This window comes from Theropithecus gelada, chromosome 4 (assembly GCF_003255815.1).
Source record: "Theropithecus gelada isolate Dixy chromosome 4, Tgel_1.0, whole genome shotgun sequence".
Classification (NCBI taxonomy): Eukaryota; Metazoa; Chordata; class Mammalia; order Primates; family Cercopithecidae; genus Theropithecus; species Theropithecus gelada.
This window is the reverse complement of record NC_037671.1, coordinates 158,933,403-158,954,650: the sequence shown is the minus strand read 5'-3', so window position 1 is coordinate 158,954,650 and position 21,248 is coordinate 158,933,403. Positions and strand designations below refer to the sequence as shown.

General features: G+C 42.6%; 1 protein-coding gene across 2 annotated transcripts in view; it reads left to right on the top strand.

Moving 5' to 3' along the window:
- The window catches only part of SGK1 (serum/glucocorticoid regulated kinase 1), a 150,916-nt gene that overhangs the window by 90,882 nt on the left and 38,786 nt on the right, over nt 1-21,248 (top strand). The window lies entirely within an intron of this gene.

Genomic DNA, 21,248 nt, shown 5'->3' with positions numbered 1-21,248 from the left:
TAAACATAAGGCACTTTAGGACAACATGCTTTTCTTTCTTGGCTTTAGGTGTAATCTTTTGTCCCAGTCAGCTTCAGCTTGTATATCTGCCTTAAAAGCTTTTCCAGTAATGCCCTTCACTTTTCTGTCCTGAGTGAGTGACAGGCACCTTGCATTAGTCCTTCAGATAGCTCCAGATAGTTTAGAAAAGACATACATGCCACAGCCAGGCATGGTGGCCCACACCTTAAATACTCCATTAAAAATATTAGTAGTAAGTATTATTCTGAGCTTTAGTGTGAATTGAAATGCTTGATATTCTAGATCTAGGCCAAGCCACTGCATCGGCTCACAATTATATTTCGTAATCCCAACACTTTGGGAGGCCAAGGCGGGCAGATCACCTGAGGTCAGGAGTTCAAGACTAGCCTGGCCAACATGGTGAAACCCCATCTCTACTAAAAATACAAAAATAAGCTGGGCATGGTAATGGATGCCTGTAATCCCAACTACTCAGGAGGCTGAGGCAGGAGAATCACTTGAACACGGGAGGCGGAGGTTGCAGTGAGTTGAGATAGTGCCACTGCACTCCAGCTAGTGAGTGAGACTCCGTCCCACAAAAAAAATTTAAAAAAAAAAAAAGACATACATGCTGGAGCCAGGGACCAGGGACTAGCCATGGAGGCTAACTCCTAAGACTACCACTGAGCTGGGCAGGAGGTGAGGAAAGAGCAAGTGAAAACACCACAAAGCGTTCCTACTTGTTTTAAAATGTCTTTTTGGGGGCGGAGTGAGGTGGCTCCCACCTGTAATACCAGCATTCTGGGATGCCAAAGTGTGAGGATGGGTTGAGGCTAGGAGTTCAAGGCCAGTCTGGGCAACATAGCAAGACCCCATCTCTAATAAAAATGAAAAAACAAATTAGCCAGGCATGGTGGCATGAGCCTGCAGTCCCGACTACTCAGAAGGCTGAAGTGGGAGGATCACTTGAGCCCAGGAGTTGGAGACCAGTCTGGGCAACATAACAAGACCTCATCTCTCTCTATATATATATATATATTTTTTTTTCTTTTTTTTTTTTTGAGACAGAGTCTCATTCTGTCACCCAGGCTTGAGTGCAGTGGCACAATCACAGCTCACTGCAGCCTTAACTTCCCAGGCTTAGGTGATCCTCCCACCTCAGCTTCCCAGGTAGCTGGGACTACAGGTGCGTACCACCATGCCTCGCTAATTTTTTGTACTTTGTTTGTAGAAGCAGAGTTTCACCATGTTGCCCAGGCTGGTCTCAAACTCCAAGCAATCCACTGCCTTGGCCTCCCAAAGTCTTAGGATTATAGGCATGCGCCACTGCACTCAGCCCTGTCTCTATTTTTATTTTTTATTTATTTTTTATTTTTTTTGAGACGGAGTCTCGCTGTGTCTCCCAGGCTGGAGTGCAGTGGCGTGGTCTCGGCTCACTGCAAGCTCCGCCTCCCGGGTTCACGCCATTCTCCCGCCTCAGCCTCCCAAGTAGCTGAGACTACAGGCGCCCACCACCACGCCCGGCTAGTTTTTTGTATTTTTAGTAGAGACGGGGTTTCACCATGTTAGCCAGGATAGTCTCGATCTCCTAACCTCGTGATCCACCCGCCTCGGCCTCCCAAAGTGCTGGGATTACAGGCTTGAGCCACCGCGCCCGGCCTCTATTTTTAAAAAACAATTAAAATGCTGGGCACGGTGGCTCACGCCTGTAATCCCAGCATTTTGGGAGGCCAAGGTGGATGGATCACGAGGTCAGGAGATCAAGACCAGTCTGGCCAATATGGTGAAACCCCGTCTCTACTAAAAATACAAAAATTAGCCAGGTGTGGTGGCAGGCACCTGTAATCCCAGCTACTCAGGAGGCTGAGGCAGGAGAATAGCTTGAATCTGGGAGGCAGAGGTTGCAGTAGCCGAGATCGTGCCACTATACTCCATCCTGCACGACAGAGCAAAGACTCCATCTCAAAAAAAAAAAAAATTAAAAAGAAAAAAAAAAACACCTTTTTGGGTAAGGGGGGCAGGATTCAGCATTTGCTTAGTTGCTATAAACCTTTGACAGTTTTCCAGAGTTTTAACAAATTTGGTTTGACAGTTTATGCTTACTTTCTGATGTTTCGGTTGGAGGATTGGAGCTTGGAGCTTCCTGTTTACACCATTTTGTTGATATCACCTCCCTTGATAAGATTTTCTCTTTTTTCTTTTTCCTTTTTTTTTTAAATTTTTATTTATTTATTTATTTATTGAGACAGGGTCTCGCTCTGTCACCCAGGCTAGAGTGCAGTGGCAAGTGGCAGGATCTCAGCTCACTGCAGCCTCAGCCTCCCCAGGCTGAGGTGATTGATCCTCCCACCTCAACCTCCCAAGCAATTGGGACTACAGGCATGTGCCACCATGCTCAGCTAATTTGTTTTTTTGTTTGTTTTTTTATTTTTCTTTTGGTAGAGATGGGGTTTTGCCATGTTGCCCAGCCCGGTCTCAAATTCCTGGGCTCAAGCCATCCTCCCACCTCAGCCTCCCAAAATACTGGGATTACAGGCCACCATGCCTGGCCCACTTTTCTTGTTACTTCTTTAAAGAAAATAAGCAAGCAGTGACTGGATAAGATTTTAAAGGTTAACTTGCCCATGACTCCCTTTCCCCACAGAAACAAACTACTGAGAGCACTCAGTCCTTCTGAGGATCAACTGAGATAATGAGATAATAAATGTGCCTGGCCCATTGTAAATACTCCATTAAAAGTATTATTAGTAGTTGGCCGGGCACGGTGGCTCACGCCTGTAATCCCAGCACTTTGGGAGGCTGAGACGGGCGGATCACGAGGTCAGGAGATCGAGACCATCCTGGCTAACAAGGTGAAACTCCGTCTCTACTAAAAATACAAAAAAAAAAAATTAGCCGGGCGTGGTGGCAGGCGCCTGTAGTCCCAGCTACTAGGGAGGCTGAGGCATGAGAATGGCGAGAACCCAGGAGGCGAAGCTTGCAGTGAGCCGAGATTGTGCCACTACACTCCAGCCTGGGCGACTGAGCAAGACTCCATCTCAAAATATATATATATATATAAAAATATATATATATAAAATTAGTAATTATTATTTTGAACTTTAGTGTGAATTGAAATGCTTGATATTCTAGATCTAGGGAAACCTCAATACCAGATTGCAGTGGCATTTACTTCCTCTTTTTAGAGACAGCTAAAGGTAGCATCATTCTTCCTCAGTGGCAGCCACCTGCCCTCAAATACCTTAAATGTCTATTTGATCCTTGGCCAGAGTCTGGATCCACAATTATATTTCTTTTTTTTTTCGAGATGGAGTCTTGCTCTGTTGCCCAGGCTGGAGTGCAGTGGTCCGATCTCAGCCCACTGCAGCCTCTGCCTCCGAGGTTCCAGTGATTCTCCTGCCTCAGTCTCCCGAGTAGCTGGGATCACAGGCATGAGCCACCACATCAGGCTAATTTTCTGTATTTTTAGTAGAGATAGGGTTTTACCACATTGGCCAGGCTGGTCTTGCACTCCTGACCTCAAGTGATCCACCCACCTCGGCCTCCCAAAGTGCTGGGATTACCAGGTGTGAGTCACTGCATCGGTCCACAATTATATTTTGTAAATATTATAAGATTGATTGATTGATTGATTGATTGATTGATTTGAGCTGGAGTCTCACTCTGTTGTCCAGGCTGGAGTGCAGTGGCACGATCTCAGCTCACTGCAACCTCCACCTCCCAGGTTCAAGCGATTCTCCTGCCTCAATCCCTGAGCAGCTGGGACTACAGGCACATGCTACCGTGTCCAGCTAATTTTTTTTATTTTTAGTAGAGATGGGGTTTCACCGTCTTAGCCAGGATGGTCTCGATCTCCTGACCTCGTGATCTGCCTGCCTCAACCTCCTAAAGTGCTGGGATTACAGGCATGAGACACCATGTCTGGCTATATCATAAGATTTCTCAGGCTAGACCTGGAAAAAGAAACAATAAAATACAAATTCAGTTCATGTAAAGAGAAAGGATACTTGCAGTATATTGCAGTATTTTCCATTGCCCTCTAAAAATAAATAGAAAAGAAAATGTAGACTGAAAGAAAAGGCAAAAATAAAGCTGCATATGATGCCCTGCCAGAGAGCACCTAGAGAAAACACATGGAAATGCCGTGGAAAATACGTGCAAAGGGAAGCAACTAATACAGGATCTTCTTGAAACACTCAGAGACTCACATTGTTATTCTTAACTTCCGAGAAGTTAAGAACTCAAGTGATCTGGCTGGGATCAGAACCTGCACCTCTTAAAGTTGAATACTTAGTAAATCTATCCACTTCTCCACATGTTATATAGATGTTTTTCATTCCCTGGACATTCTCCCGCTTATTTCTTCATAGCCCTAATGGCCTGCCTACTGAATACAAAAGAGATGTTGGATAAAGAATCATTGTCGAGATGTATGATTAACTTGCCTAAATGTTAACCCAGTTTTGCAATGAAAACCCTGTATCTCTGCCATCCAAAACTTTGTAAAAGCTGTGTTCATGGTGTTTTTGCTTATGCAGAAAAATGCATTTCATATTTGTCAGGTATTGTTTTTAACATGTGTTTCATATCAAATACAAGAAAAGCCAAATATAATCTTAAAAAAAAATATTGGCAAGATCTGCTAAGAGTGAGTCTTCCAGCACATCTGGGAACCTCTGTAAAAAACTAACTCAACATTCTGGACTCTTGGATGGCCAGATTATTAACTGGTTTACCAGAAGCACTTTTAGTGCAAGCCAAGGCATATAAGAAATATTTTAGACCCATAGACCATTAAATACTGTACAGTTAGCCTGCTGCATGAGAAAAACAGCAAATGTTTTAATGGAAATGTCTAGTTCCATTCATAACAAAGAAAAGAAACCATGCATTTGTTAACAGTTGCATGTGGCAGTCTAGATTCTATTGCTAAAGTGTTAATGGAAGATTGAGTATCAGACTTTTTTGCTAAAAGAAGTTAAACATTACAAATTATAGCATAAAGCAAATTATAATCCCATTGGCCTTGAATTTGACTTAGCTCCTGTATAGGAAAGAGTAGGAACATTTCTCCTAGAACCTCGCATAAAATCCAAATCTCGATTTTTATTTTTTCCTCTCATGTCAAGTACCTTTTTGGAGGTAAGTCCAAGGAGAAAAACACTAAGGAATATAGTGTCATTTGCAATGAGAGACATTTAAAACATTTCTCTTTTCCCCATACAGCCTAGGAGTGGATGTTTGTTCATTGTTTAACCTAGGCGTAAGAATCATTTCTTGTATTATCCTTATATAGCACAATGACCCTAAAATAGCTATATTTGGGTTCTTGCCTGTACCCAGTGGATAAACACTGCTCAATTTGTATTACTTGCATTTGGCAGAAGTTGGTTTAAGCAAATTAGAGATTCCTGGGGAGCTTGAAAATACATTGATAACCCAGTCTCCCTACTCCCTTTGGATAGGAACTTATCACTGTTATTTCATTTTTTAAGTTCCTAATTATAATGGGTAGCTATGATTGAGACTACTGGAAAGAAATACGCTTTTGATGAGGGCAAGAAAACCTGGTCATAGTTTTTGAACAAATCCAAATAATATATTGAATAGAACTTGAATCTTTGAAAAGAGTTTTGAAGATTATTTTTTCCCAGCTCCATACTATATTATAGTCATAGACAATAATCTGAAAGATGTAAACAGCCAGTCATTAGAAATTTTTTCTAAAACTGGGCGCAGTGGCTAACGCCTGTAATCCCAGCACTGTGGGAGGATGAGGCGGGTGGATCACCTGAGTTCACGAGTTTGAGACCAGCCTGGCAAACATGACGAAACCCCATCTCTACTAAAAATACAAAAATTAGCCAGGTGTGGTGGTGGGCGCCTGTAATCCCAGCTACTTGGGAGGCTGAGGCAGGAGAATTGCTTGAACCTGGGAGGCAGAGGTTGCAGTGAGCTGCGATTGCACCATTGTACTCCAACCTGGGCAACAAGAGTGAAAATCTGTCTCAAAAAAAAAAAAGAAGAAAAAAAAGAAATTTTTTCTAATAAGTACATTTGGTAGTAGACCACAGCCTGAATAGGTTTCTACACCTTTATGCAAAGAAAAAAATGGCATTGAATTGCAATGTCAGAAGCTCATAGCAGGCCAAGTCATAGCCTTGCTGCTAGGTTGGGAATAGCTTCTTTCATTCACCTCCAGGCATTTAAAGAGGCACCCACTACTCTGAGGTAACCCCATCATGGCATGTTATTGCCCCAACACCAGGAATTCAGGAAGATTAAAGCACTAGAATAAATGAAGACACATGTGTTAAAACACAACATTTTGGCAGAATAATTATCTCCTGTAATTCTAGTAGCTCAAGTAGAGTGGGACTTATGATTCACATTTTTTATTGTTTAGGGATAAATAACAAAAATTTATTGAATGCCAGCCGGGCACGGTAGCTCACACCTGTAATCCTAGCACTTTGGGAGGCCAAGCTGGGCGGATCACTTGAGGCCAGGAGATTGAGACCAACCTGGCCGACATGGTAAAACCCTGTCTCTACAAAACACACAAAAATTAGCCAGGTGTGGTGGCCCACACCTGTAATCCCAGCTACTCAGGAGGCTGAGGTAGAAGAATTGCTTGAACCCAAGAGTCAGAGGCTGCAGTGAGCAGAGATTGTGCCTCTGCACTCCAGCCTAGGCGAGAGAGTGAGACTCCATCTCAAGAAAAAAAAAAAATTATACGTGCCAAGCACCCGTTTAGGACTCATGAAATTTACAAGAGATCATAAACAAAGCAAATAAGAAAATTACTTATTAGGAGGTAAGTGTCATGGAGAAAAATAAAGCAGGAAATGGGAACAAAGTTTCCATTTAAACAAAATGTCAAGCAAGGCTTCACTGAGAAGGTGCCAGTTGAGCAGATACCTGAAGGAGACGAGAATTGTGTGGATAGCTGGGCAAAAAACATTCCAGGGTGAGGGCTCAGTGAGCACAGTCCCAGGAAAGAAGTCTTTTTACTTTTGCTATAATTATTTGCATATAGATTATTCAACTGATAGAGCAAACTTTCTTTTTTCTTTTCTTTTTTTTTTTTTTTTTTTGAGACAGAGTCTCACTCTGTCTTCCAGGCTGGAGAGCAGTGGCACGGTCTCGGCTCACTGCAACCTCCACCTCCTGGGTTCAAGCCGTTCTCCCATCTCAGCTTCCCGAGTGGCTGGAATTACAGGAGCCCACACCACTCCCAGCTAATATTTGTGTTTTTAGTAAAGACAGGGTTTCACCATGTTGGCCAGGCTGGTTTCGAACTCTTGACCTCAGGTGATCTGCCTGCCTCGGCCTCCCAAAGTGCTGGGATTACAGGCGTGAGCCACCACGCCTGGCCTGAGCAAACTTTTATTAATAAAAAATTCTTTTTTTTTTTTTTTGAGACGGAGTCTCACTCTGTTGACCAGGCTGGAATGCTGTGGCATAATCTTGGCTCACTGCAACCTCTGCCTCCTGGGTTCAAGTGATTCTCCTGCCTCAACCTCCAGAGTAGCCGAAACTACAGGCGTGGGCTACCATGCCTGGCTACTTTTTGTATTTTTAGTAGACAGGGGTTTTGCCATGTTGGCCAGGCTTCTATCAAAAAATTATATCTCTCCCAAGAGGAGTATATGACTCCATCTAAGTCATTATACTCCTGTTGACATGTTTGATGGTACAAAATGGATAATAATAACCTTTACCAATTATCAAAACTTAGAGCCCCTAACCCTAACCCTAAACTTGCCAATTTTTCCAATAAGGAGACTACGGCTAAAAGATATTAACTAATATCCCAGGGGCACATACACAGTCAGGTAAATTTTAAGTTTTACTTAAATTTTCTCTAGGTCTGTCTGACACCAAAGCTCATGCTCTAAACTGCTATGTCTATTTCTACCAACTCCACTCTAAAATAGGCCTCTCTTAACCACAGTAGATGTACTGTAAATAACATATATAACTTCTATCTGTGTAACCTTCTGTAAGCCACTTGGCCTCCCTCAGAGTCTGTTTTCCTATCTATTAAATAAGGGAGCTGAACTAAGTCATCTGTTAAATATCTTCTAGCCACAAAATACTATGATTCTGTGATATATTAACTTGACTACTTTCCCATAATTTGAGTCCTACAAATCAATGATGTGGTCAATAAACATGCATTGATTACCTTTTCTCTGGATCAGGCAAAATCTACAAAACTCCATGCCACAAATAATTTTTACTTGATAATTTAATTATATATGTTTTTCTTTTTCTCTTTTTTTTTTTTTTTTTTTTGAGACAGAGTTTCAATCTTGTTGCCCAGGATGGAGTGCAATGACGCAATCTCAGCTCACCGCAACCTCTGCCTCCTGCATTCAAGCAATTCTCCTGCCTCAGCCTCCTGAGTAGCTGGGATTACAGGTGTGCACCACCATGCCTGGCTATTTTTGTATTTCTAGTAGAGACAGGATTTCTCCATGTTGGTCAGGCTGGTCTCGAACTCCCAACCTCAGGCGATCTGCCCGCCTCTGCCTCCCAAACTGCTGGGATTACAGGCGTGAGACACCTTGCCTGGCCAATTATATGTTTTGATATCGAATGCAAACAATCTGTATATCTTGGCCTGGCATAGAATCTCAGGTTGAAACTCCAGTGCCTGCAGAGCCAGGCAGGAAATTTAAATAGGCGAAGTGGAAACCGGTGTTCAGACATGGCTCTGTGTCTACTCAAAACAGCCATTTTAGGGCCAGGCACGGTGGGTGGCTCACGCCTCTGATCTCAGCACTTTGGGAGGCTGAGACGGGCGGATCACTTGAGGTCAGGTGTTCAAGACCAGCCTGGCCAACATGATGAAACCCCATCTCTACTAAAAATGCAAAAAAAAAAAAAAAAAGAAAAGAAAAGAAAACAAAATTAGCGGGGCGTAGTGGCACACACCTGTAATCTCAGCTACTCAGGAGGCTAAGGCACAAGAATCGCTTGAACCTGGGAGACCGAGGCTGCGGTGAGCTGAGACCGTGCCACTGCACTCCAGCCTGGGCGACAGAGTAAGACTCTGTCTCAAACAAAAACAAAAACAAAAAAACAGCCATTTTAGTACGTTGAAGAGCTGTGTTCCGTTTTAACCTAAATATGTTACGTCTTTTAACTTACAAATGCAGATGTGCCATCATTATTTCTGGTGATATTATTGAAAAAATTAGGTAAGATGGACTCCCTTAAAGAATCTAAAATTACCATTTATCGCCTCACTCCTTACTCATGTGTCCGTACTTATTGCCTCCATAGCACCCACCTCAACTACCGGCATCAGAAAACAAGTTCCGGCCGGGTGCAGTGGCTCACACCTATAATCCCAGTACTTTGGAAGGCCGAGGTGGGTGGGTCATTTCAGGTCAGGAGTTGGAGACCAGCCTGGCCAATGTGGTGAAACCCTGTCTCTACCGAAAATACAAAAATTAGCCAGGCGCAGTGGTGGGTGCTTGTAATCCCAGTTACTCCGGAGGCTGAGGCAGGAGAATTGCTTGAACCTGGGAGGTGGAGGTTGCAGTGAGCTGAGATCACACCACTGCACTCCAGCCTGGGCAACAGAGCAAGACTGTCTCAAAAAAAAGAAAGAAAGAAAGAAAAGAAAACAAGTTCCATGAGGGCAAGATCTGTCTATCTGTTCACACACCTATGCCCATGGCTCCTAGCACTGTGCCTATTGTATAATAAGTTATCCACAAATATTTATTAAATGAATAACTGAATAAATTTCAAGATTGAGGATAAATTTGAGTTTCAAGAAACCACTATCAGTTCTGAACTGACATCTTAAAATGTAACTCAAGACATGGACTCTAGCCCTTAATTCGTCCCTAACACAAGTTACATTACCCTCTGGTCCTCAGTTGTCTCAACCGTAATGCAAGGGGTGAGGTAATAAAAGACCCCCTTCAGGTCCCCAAATCTCTGATCCTCTGAACTCTACTAGTTGTGCAGAATATAGAAAACATTTGATTTAATAGACGTTTGACCTGAATATCTTCACCTTGTGTAGACGAGAATTTAAATACAAGTGCTTGCTGGGCCAGGCAGGAAACATAAAAACGTGAAGTGGGTTGGGTGGCGAATTACCTTAAGCAATTTGCAATTACAAAGGCCAAACTGAAAAATATCGAAACTAAAAAGAATGCAAATGAAATAAAACCACAAAAGGAGGAACATCTGACTAGTTGCTTGGAATCACAATCTCTTGAGGGGTCAAGAATTGTTCCTAGGCCTCATGTTACATAAATGTGATTAATGTTAAGCAATTGAAGAAGGATAAATCATTAGCTTGCAGAGATCAAGATGATAAGACTCCTGATCTCTGACCCTGCATTAATCTCTTGACCAGACTCCTGCTACACTTGTGCAAACCATCATCTTTATGAGTGTGGCAGTTGATGGGGCATGTTTGCTGCAGTAAGATAATATGGCCACATTCCACCCTGCTGTGTGTGGTGTGAAGTAGAGGACTATAACCCAGAGATAAAGGCATGAGACACCCACTCGACTGTGCGAGCGAAGCCCACCACCCAGGATCCAAAGGCAGTAATGGTCCAGTGGGTCAGAGATGGAGCAACTGCTCTCAGGAAGCCCTCAGCCGAGCACAGGAACAAGGGCCCACATGCATTCTGCAGGCCTGCCACACTAGCTTGAGCACAGAATGCTGTGCTTCCTCCAGTTGCTGGAGTTTGTGGACAGCTTTGACCCTCTATGACCATCTGCCTGGTCACCAAATTCCAAAGCCATGAAATATTTTGGACTCCCCCAACTTCCCTAGTTTTCAGTCATTCATCGAGTCTTGCAAAGCATTCTTCTACCTGCCCTCCACACCTATCCCTGCCTTTTCACTTTCATAGCCCCCATCTGAATTCATGCTCTATCAACTCCCCTTTGTTATAGCAGCCCCCTGATCCCCTCAGCTCCTGTATTCTTCAACTCTGATCTTTCCTGCAAACTGCCAAGCCTTCTGAATTTCCATGGCATGAAGGACACATTGACATTTAAAGCCTTCCACCATGTGACTTCCAATGATTTCTCCCATGAGTCTTCGACTCCTGTGGAATTGTTCAACCAAGTGTTGCCCAAATGTGCCTTGTTGAGTTTTGTTCCCACACCTTTGTTTGTGCTGTCCCACCCAGAGAGGACACCCTTCTACTGCCTCTTCGCCAATCCAAATGGTGCCAGTGTTTTCAAAAGCCTGTTCAGGTTCTATTTCCTCCCTGAAGCCTTGCTCAACAACTTTGCCCGTATTATTACTTCCTTCTTTAAACTCTGACAAAACATTAACTCTACCGCATACTTCACATTTAGAGGTACATGATACCAGGTTCCAGATCTGTTTTGTTGATGTCTATGTTTTGCTTCTCAATCCAAATACAATGTCTAGGGAGCAATGAGTTAGCAACTAAGGTAGTAGCTTCTTAAAACAAATGCTCAGTAAATACTGTTGAATGTGATAAGCCCATCTAAGAGAGTCAATGGAAGAAGACTTTTTTTTTGGTCCTAGATACAAAGAACTGAATTCAAAATTACTATTTGCAAGACAGTATTATATTCTATGATACCAGCCAGGAGGCATTTCCTAAAGCCTCACTAAAGCAGTTTGAGAAGCAAGCTTTCGCTTCCCTAAAGATAAAGTATTTTTGCTACTTTTGGTCATGCAACTTGAGATATGAGAAAAACAACTTCCCTGACTAATAGGAAACAAGCATTTTGAGAATTTCTTTTGTATCTTAGGAAGAACTAATGACTTTAGCATAAACTGCTAAAGTGATTCATGGAAAGTCATATGCAAATTATTACAAACCAAAAAGAAATCAGAGAGAAACCCATATTTTATATTTTAGTTCTTCTCTGTCATCATCAGAGGTGATTTTAAAAATTTCAACCTGAGAAACTGATTTTTTTATAAAAAGGAAAAAATGTTAAAAAAAATTTATGCATATGTGAATATATTTATTTTGTTGAAGAAATGTTCTTTTTCTGTTTTTTTGAGATGGAGTCTTGCTCTGTCACCCAGGCTGGAGTGCAGTGGCACAATCTCAGCTCACTGCAACCTCTGCCTCCCGGGTTCAAGTGATTCTCCTGCCTCATCTTCCCAAGTAGCTGGGATTACAGACAAACGCCACCATGCCCGGCTAAGTTTGTATTTTTAGTAGAGACGTGGTTTCTCCATGTTGGTCAGGCTGGTCTCAAACTCCCAACCTCAGGTGATCCACCTGCCTCAGCCTCCCAAAGTGCTGGGATTACAGGCATGAGCCACTGTGCGCATGTGCTCACAGCCTGGAGTAATATTCTTTAAATAAGGATGAGCTAGAATGGAGACAGATGACCATAACTGCTTTTTTTTCCCTAGCAATTCCGCCACTATTCAACTTTCCATTAACTGGAAGCAATTCATAGAATTAAGATTATATCGGCCAGGCGCAGTGGCTCACGCCTGTAATCCCAGCACTTTAGGATGCTGAGGTGAGCAGATCTCTTGAAGTCAGGTGTTCAAGACCAGTCTGACCAACATGGTGAAACCCTGTCTCTACTAAAAATACAAAAATTAGCCAGGCATGATGGCGGGTGCCTGTAATCCCAGCTACTCAGGAGGCTGAGACACGAGAATCGCTTGAACCCAGGAGGTGGAGGTTGTAGTGAGCCAGCCACTGCACTCCAGCCTGGGCAACAGAGCTGTCTCAAAAGAAAAAAAACTTACTCTCAGGTTTATTTTCCAGATTATCTGCAAAACTTCTGGATAACTGACATCTCCCTAAATGTGATATTCTGATACACCCCATCTTCTGATGTTTAAATTATAACCTGTGACAATACTTCTAGATTTCAAAACAATAGCGATTAAACATTCAACAGTTACCTTCTAAATATGATCTTTCTTCCACTTACCTAACCCAATACTTTCAATTCTATCAGGCAAGAAAAGTATCTTTCTACCTCTTGGGACTCATAGAAAATAAGTTGAAAGATAGTAAGACTTCTGTTGGAAAAATAATTTTTAAAGATGTTCCCTTAAGCCGGGCGCGGTGGCTCAAGCCTGTAATCCCAGCACTTTGGAAGGCCGAGATGGGCAGATCACGAGGTCAGGAGATCGAGACCATCCTGGCTAACCCGGTGAAACCCCGTCTCTACTAAAAAATACAAAAAAACTAGCCGGGTGAGGTGGCGGGCGCCTGTAGTCCCAGCTACTTGCGAGGCTGAGGCAGGAGAATGGCGTAAACCCGGGAGGTGGAGCTTGCAGTGAGCTGAGATCCGGCCACTGCACTCCAGCCTGGGCAACAGAGCCAGACTCTGTCTCAAAAAAAAAAAAAAAAAGATGTTCCCCCCCACCCAAAACAGAGGCCATGAGGATTTAAACAAGTGAGGCCAAGGTCCACTGATTTTTAGGGGTCTTACAGTTTGAAACGGTGTCTTTTAAATTCATTTATTCAAATTATTCTGTCTGCTGAATACTGCACACACTCATTCTGTTTTTCAGAATGTACATGCTGTCATTTATTAAATGACTAAACTTTAATAACTTTCATTATTTTTTTTCTTTTTTTTTGAGACAGAGTATCCCTCTGTCACCCAGGCTGGAGTACAGTGGCTCACTGCAACCTCTGCCTCCCAGATTCAAGCGATTCTCCTGCCTCAGCCTCCTGAGTAGCTGAGATTATAGGCATGCACCACCACCCCCAGCTAATTTTTGTATTTTTAGTAGAGATGGGGTTTCACCATGCTGGTTAGGCTGGTCTCGAACCCATGACCTCAGTTGATCTGCGTGCCTCGGCTCCCAAAGTGCTGAGATTACAGGCGTGAGCCTTAATTTTAATAAACATAATTATTGTTGAAATTGTTAGCTGTGATAATGGCGTGATGGTTAGGCAAAAAAAAAGTTGTCAGAAACACATTCTGAAGAAATTATAAACCTCACATGGTGGCTCACGCCTAATCTCAGCACTTTAGGAGGCCGAGGTGGGAGGATTGCTTGAAGCTGGGAGTTTGAAACCAGCCTGGGCAACCAAGTGAGACTGCATCTCTACAAAAAAAAATTTTTGAAGAACTTATAGATTAATTGTTATGATATCTGAGACTTGATTTAAAATATTCCAGCCAAAAATAAGGCAAGATAGGTAAAAATAAGATTAGCAAAATATTGATAATTGTTAAAGTTAGCTGATAGGTACATAGAGGTTTATTATATGGTTTACTGTTGTGTATGCTTTAAGTTTTCTATAATAAAATATTTTAAAAGTGCACACTGTTATTTTGCTCTTCTTATTATATCATCACGTTTTCGCCCCTCCTCGATCATACTCCCATAGCGTATATCCTATTGGAGAAATTCTCCTTAAATCCTTATTCCAGGGAAAGAAAGAAAGAACCAAAGAACCCATGTGGATTCAGCCAGGAGCCAGACTCCATGTGCTGGTCACTTCTTTAGTTTCCAACTTCCTGCTAAGCCACAGGTGTCTCATGAGGATATTTTATTTATTTATTTATTTATTTATTTATTTATTTATTTATTTTTATTTATTTTTGAGAGGGAGTTTTGCTCTTGTCGCCCAGGCTGGAATGCAATGGCATGATCTCAGCTCATTGCAACCTCCACTTCCCAGGTTCAAGTGATTCTTCTGCCTCAGCCTTCGGAGTAGCTAGGATCACAGGTGTGGGCCACCACACCCGGCGAATTTTGTATTTTTAGGAGAGACAGGGTTTCACCATGTTGGCCAGGCTGGTCTCAAACTCCTGACCTCAGGAGATATGCCTGCCTTGGCCTCCCAAAGTGCTGGGATTATAGGCGTGAGCCACCACACCCGGCCAAGACTTTATCTGATAATAAATGTTCTCACTTCTGCAAAGTACCTAAAGCTATACAAGTTATAGAGCATTGCCTGTAAACAGTTGCATTATATATAGTTACTCAAGGATTTCTATAAACTTGTGCTTAAAATTTACTGTATGAGCTCTCCGGGTAATTTACTATGGATGCTGTGGTTCTTGAGAAGCATAAAGAATGGTGTGATACTTGTGTGATAGTGACACAGAGAACAAGAATTCTTGAAGACCCTGACTTCATGAGGAGCAGCTTCAACATGGGGAAGATTTTTTTTTGAACAAATAGTGATAAAGAATCATTCACAAGTAAATGAGATCTGTAAGAATGGCATTTGCTTCATACAAAAGCCTCAAGGAAACAAGGTAACTGGAGCTTAATGCAGAAAGAAAGCTCACATATGGCAATTTTCCCAAATAAGTATATAGTTACTGTAGAAAATCAATTAAAACTTTTGGCATTAAAAAGTATTAAAAGTGGCTAAGTCATAAAGCATTCTTTACTCTCATGAATGTTAGATTTATAGGTGCTTAGGAACATTTTAATTACTCACATGTGGAAATAATGCTGGCTGTCCTCCCTGAAAGCTGTCCCTCAAAACCAGCTCCTTAGTTTTGTGACTATTATCTAACCCTGGCCTGGGAGCTCCCTGAGGACTAGTTCACTTACTGGAAAGGATGTCTTCTGGGGCAGAGTGACCTCAATAAAAAGTCTTAAAATAATCTCATCGGGAGCAGTGAAAGGGAAGAGGGCTGGTTAACTTGGAAATGGAAAGCTAAGGTGAGACATAATAGCTACTTTCAAATATTTGAGACAGTATTTCATGTTAAGAGTGAGTTAAAACCAGGAATCGCAGGGTGCAGTGGCTCACGCCTGTAATCCCAGCACTTTGGAAGGCCGAGGCAGGCAGATCATGAGGTCAGAAGATCAAGACCACCCTGGCTAACAGAGTGAAACCCCGTCTCTACTAAAAATACAAAAAATTAGCCGGGCGTGGTGGTGGACGCCTGTAGTCCCGGCTGCTCGGGAGGCTGAGGCAGGAGAACAGCGTGAACCCGGCAGGCGGAGCTTGCAGTGAGCCGAGATGGCGCCACTGCACTCCAGCCTGGGCAACAGAGCGAGACTCCTTGCCCCCACCCTCCGACACCCCAAAAGAAGACAAGGAACCAAAGTTTCAAGAACCCAGATTTAAATTCAACCTGTGAAGAGCTTTCTAACAATTGAAGTAGTACTTCATTGGAGTAGGTAAATCCTGGGAAGGGATTCATACTGAGGCTGCTTAGTCAGGTAGAAGGGAGTTTTTTTGTTTGTTTGTTTGTTTTGTAGCTGGAATCTCGCTCTGTCACCGAACTGGAGTGCAGTGGAGCGATCTCGGCTCACTGCAACCTCCGTTTCCCGGGTTCAAGTGATTTGGTAGGAGGGATATTTTACAGTACTGCTCAAAATGTAGTCCATGAAATGTTGCTGCTCCACACATTCTTTTTCTTCTTCTTTCTTTTTTTTTTTTTTTTTTTTGAGACGGAGTCTTGCTCTGTCGCCCAGGCTGGAGTGCTGTGGCCGGATCTCAGCTCACTGCAAGCTCCGCCTCCCGGGTTCACGCCATTCTCCTGCCTCAGCCTCCCGAGTAGCTGGGACTACAGGCGCCCGCCACCTCGCCCGGCTAGTTTTTTGTATTTTTTAGTAGAGACAGGGTTTCACCGTGTTAGCCAGGATGGTCTCGATCTCCTGACCTCGTGATCCGCCCGTCTCGGCCTCCCAAAGTGCTGGGATTACAGGCTTGAGCCACCGCGCCCGGCCTCTTCTTCTTTCTTTTATTTTCTTTTTAATTTATTTTATGTACAAAGAGCTAGCATGGTTTCCTTCACTGGGTAGATGACTTTGGTAATCTATTCAAGGAAGATCACTTAGCCCAACATAATGAAGTCTACCTATAACTTTGCATACTGATGGAAAAATTGGCTGCACATAATCTGGATCAAACCATGCTGGTTGGAGCAGAAGCAACAAGAACGAGAACCCTGGCCAAATTTTCATGAATGACTCCCGTAGAGCTGCTATTGATGCATCTTGCTTTCAGGATTTCAATGAGGCAAAGAGGCAAGAGGCCTGTCTCTTTTTCTTGAGATTTAAATTTTGCCAGGCGCGGTGGCTCACACCTGTAATCCCAGCACTTTGGGAGGCCGAGGTGGGTGGATCACGAGGTCAGGAGATGGAGACCATCCTGGCTAACACTATGAAATCCCGTCTCTACTAAAAAATACAAAAAATTAGCCGGGCATGGTGGCGGGTGCCTGTAATCTCAGCTACTCGGGAGGCTGAGGCAAAACCCGGGAGGGGGAGGTTAAGGTGAGCCGAGATCTGGCCAGGGTACTCCAGCCTGGGCAACAGAGCGAGACTCCATCTCAAAAATAAATAAATAAATAAACAAACAAACAAACAAATAAATAAAAATAATTTAAAAATTATTAAAAGGGTTGGGCACGGTGGCTTACACTTGTAATCCCAGCACTTTGGGAGGCTGAGGCGGGTGGATCGCCTGAGGTCAAGAGTTCGAGACTAGCCTGGCCAACATGGTGAAACCCCATCTCTATTAAGAATACAAAAATTAGGCCGGGCGCGGTGGCTCAAGCCTGTAATCCCAGCACTTTGGGAGGCCGAGACGGGCGGATCACGAGGTCAGGAGATCGAGACCATCCTGGCTAACACGGTGAAACCCCGTCTCTACAAAAAAAAATACAAAAAACTAGCCGGGCGATGTGGCGGGCGCCTGTAGTCCCAGCTACTCAGGAGGCTGAGGCAGGAGAATGGCGTGAACCCGGGAGGCGGAGCTTGCAGTGAGCTGAGATCCGGCCACTGCACTCCAGCCTGGGCGACAGAGCGAGACTCCGTCTCAAAAAAAAAAAAAAAAAAAAAAAAAAAAAAAAAAAAAGAATACAAAAATTAGCCAGGTGTGGTGGCACGTGCCTGTAATCCCAGCTACTCAGGAAGCTGAGGCAGAAGAATCGCTTGAACCCGGGAGGCAGAGGTTGCAGTGAGCCGAGATTGCGCCACTACACTCCAACCTGGGCGACAGGGAGACTCTGTCTCAAAAAAAACAAAACAAAACAAAACAAAAAAATTGTTAAAAGGATAGATCTCATGTTATGTGTTCTTTCCACAATAACACAAAATCCAGAATAGATTGCCATCCTATGTTTGTCAGTATATCAGAAAGGAACAGAAGATATTTGATACATAAATCTATATTTTATAAGTGGATTTTTTTTGTAATTGTAATAGGTTTTTCATTTATAGGAAACATGATTATAGATGTAAAACCGCACCTGGCCTTCACAACTTTTTAAGTGCACAATATAGTGATGTTCTCTAGGCACAATGTTGTACAGCAGATCTCTAGAAATTAATCATCTTGCCTAACTGAAATTTTATACCCATTGAATAGCAACTCAAGCATTTTCCCGTTTGCCCCTCCCTGCAGCCCCTGGAAACCACCGTTCTACTCTCTGCTTGTATGTGTTTAGCTATTTTACATACCTTATGTAAGTGGAATCGTGCAATATTTGTTCTTCTGTGACTGGCTAATTTCACTTAACGTAACATCTTCCAGATTCATCCATGTTGTCACATGTGGTATGATTTCTTTCTTTTATAAGGCCAAATAATATTCCATTGTATGTATTTACCACATTTCTTTATCAATTATCCGTCAGTAGACATTTAGGTAGCTTCCTCATCTTGGCTGTTGTGAATAATGTTGCAATGACCATGGTAGTGAAAATACCTCTTTGAGATCCCAATTTCTCTGACTTCCACATATTCTTTGTTACTGATCCACAAGAGAAGGAGTTTGTACCAGGTCATAAATTCATGCACTGCTTCCTTTGTCAATAGAGCTTCGCAGGCCTGGCATGGTGGCTCATGCCTGTAATCCCAGCACTTTGGGAGACCAAAGTGGGAGGATCACCTGAAGTCAGAAGTTCGAGACCAGTATGACCAACATGGCAAAACCCCATCTCTACTAAAAATACAAAAATTAGCCAGGCATGGTGGAGCACAACTGTAATCCTAACTACTCAGGAGGCTGAAGCAGGAGAATCACTTGAACCCGGGAGGCAGAGATTGCAGTGAGCCGAGATCGCACCATTGCACTCTAGCCTAGGCAACAGAGTGAGACTCCATCTCAATAAAGAAAAACAAAAGCCTTATTATAAAGAGAAAATGTCAGTGAAACTAAACAATGACCTTAGTGTCATTCTTGAGTATTTTGATTATTGTTGTAATGGAAGGAATTTATCCACTAAGTAGTTGATGAAACTATAGAATATTTGCAGTAATCAAATGATCACATTACAAAATATATATCAATGGAAAAGCAGTTTTAACACTAAGATCTATATTTCACTTCATGAGAATATATTTGATTGTTTTTTTTTTTTTGAGACGGAGTCTCACTTTGTCGCCCAGGCTAGAGTGCAGTGGCATGATCTCAGCTCACTGCAGCCTCCGCCTCCTGGGTTCAAGCAATTCTCCTGCCTCAGGTTCCTGACTAGCTGGGATTACAGGCACGTGCCGCCATGCCTGACTAATTTTTGTATTTTTAGTAGAGACGGGGTTTCACCATGTTGGCCAGGCTGGTCTGGAACTCCTGACCTCAGCTGATCCACCCGCCTTGACTCCCAAAGTGTTGGGATTACAGGGGTGAGCCACCACGCACGGACTGATAATATATTTGAAAGCTCATACCACAGTAGTATAAAGTTGTCAAAAAACATGGATCACTGCTGCTCTGTGGAACTTGTTATATGAAATCTATTAATTGTATCTGAGTACAACCACTATGGAAAACAGTGTGGAGACTCCTTAAAGAATTAAAAGTAGGTCTACCATTTGACCCAGCAATTCCACTACTGTGTATCTATCGAGAGGAAGAGAAGTCATATACAAAAAAAGTGTGTTTGTGTATATATACATACATATACATACACATATGTGCATATATGCATACACATATACATACATGTATGTGTATATACACATGTGTTTTATATACATGTGAATATATGCATATACATACATGCATGCATGTTTGTGCATGCATATGCATGTGTACATGTGTATATATGCACATATATGCGTACCATGCATGTATGTATATGTGCACATATATACACATGCATATGTATATATGCGCATATATGCACACGCATGTATATACATGTATGCATATATGCATGCATGTATGATATGTATATGCATATATACATATGTATACATACGCATACACACACACATATATATATACACATGGCATACTACTCAGCCAAAAAACCAACAAAATAATGCCATTTGCAGCAACCTGGATGGAATTAGAGACCATTATTCTAAGTGAAGTAACACAGGAATGGAAAGCCAAATATCGTATGTTCTCACTCATAAGTGGGAGCTAAGCCATGAGGACGCAAAGGCATAAAGATGATACAGTGGACTCTGGGGACTCAAGGGGAAGGGCGACAGTGGGGCAAGGGATAAAAGACTACACATTGGGTACAGTGTATACTGCTTAGGTGTTGGGTGCACCAAAATCTCAGAGATCACTACTAAAGAACTTATCCATATAACCTAACACCACCTGTCCCCCAAAAATCTATTGAAATTTTTTTTTAATGAAGAAAGTACCTGACAGAAATGCTCAATAAATATTATTTATCATTAAAAAAATATATCTACACTAAGAAGAGCCTCTAAGTGGACTAAATAATACATATTGCATATGTACATGTGCTGCTGTTTGAGAATATAAAGATTCTGTTATGATTATAAAATAAGAATGCAGGCTGGGCGCGGTGGCTCACACCTATAAACCCAGCACTTTGGGAGGCCTAGGTGGGCAGATCATTTGAGGTCAGGAGTTCGAGACCAGCCTGGGCAACATGGTGAAACCCTGTCTCTGCTAAAAATACAAAAATTAACCAGACGTGGTGGCACATGCCTGTAATCCCAGCTACTCAGGAGGCTGAGGCAGGAGAATCGCTTGAACCCAGGAGGCAGAGGTTGCAGTGAGCTGAGATTGTGTCACTGCACTCCAACTTGAGCAAAAGAATAAGACTCTGTCTCAAAAAAAAAAAGGAAAAAAAAGCATTTAAAGTGCTACTGAATTAAAAGTAGCTTTTAATTAATATGTATTTTCCCAAGCAATATGTACTAAAAGTATCATTTCTGTTACATGGAGATTCAAACACTTTTTATGTAGTGAGTGTCTTTACACTGATAAGTTTGCTAATAATCCAGGGCCTCTTCATACGGCTGTGCAGTTTGTGCACTGCACATAATGCTGGGTGAGCTCCAGCCCCCATGGACTAACCCAGCCATCAGCCCAGTGAAACTGCAT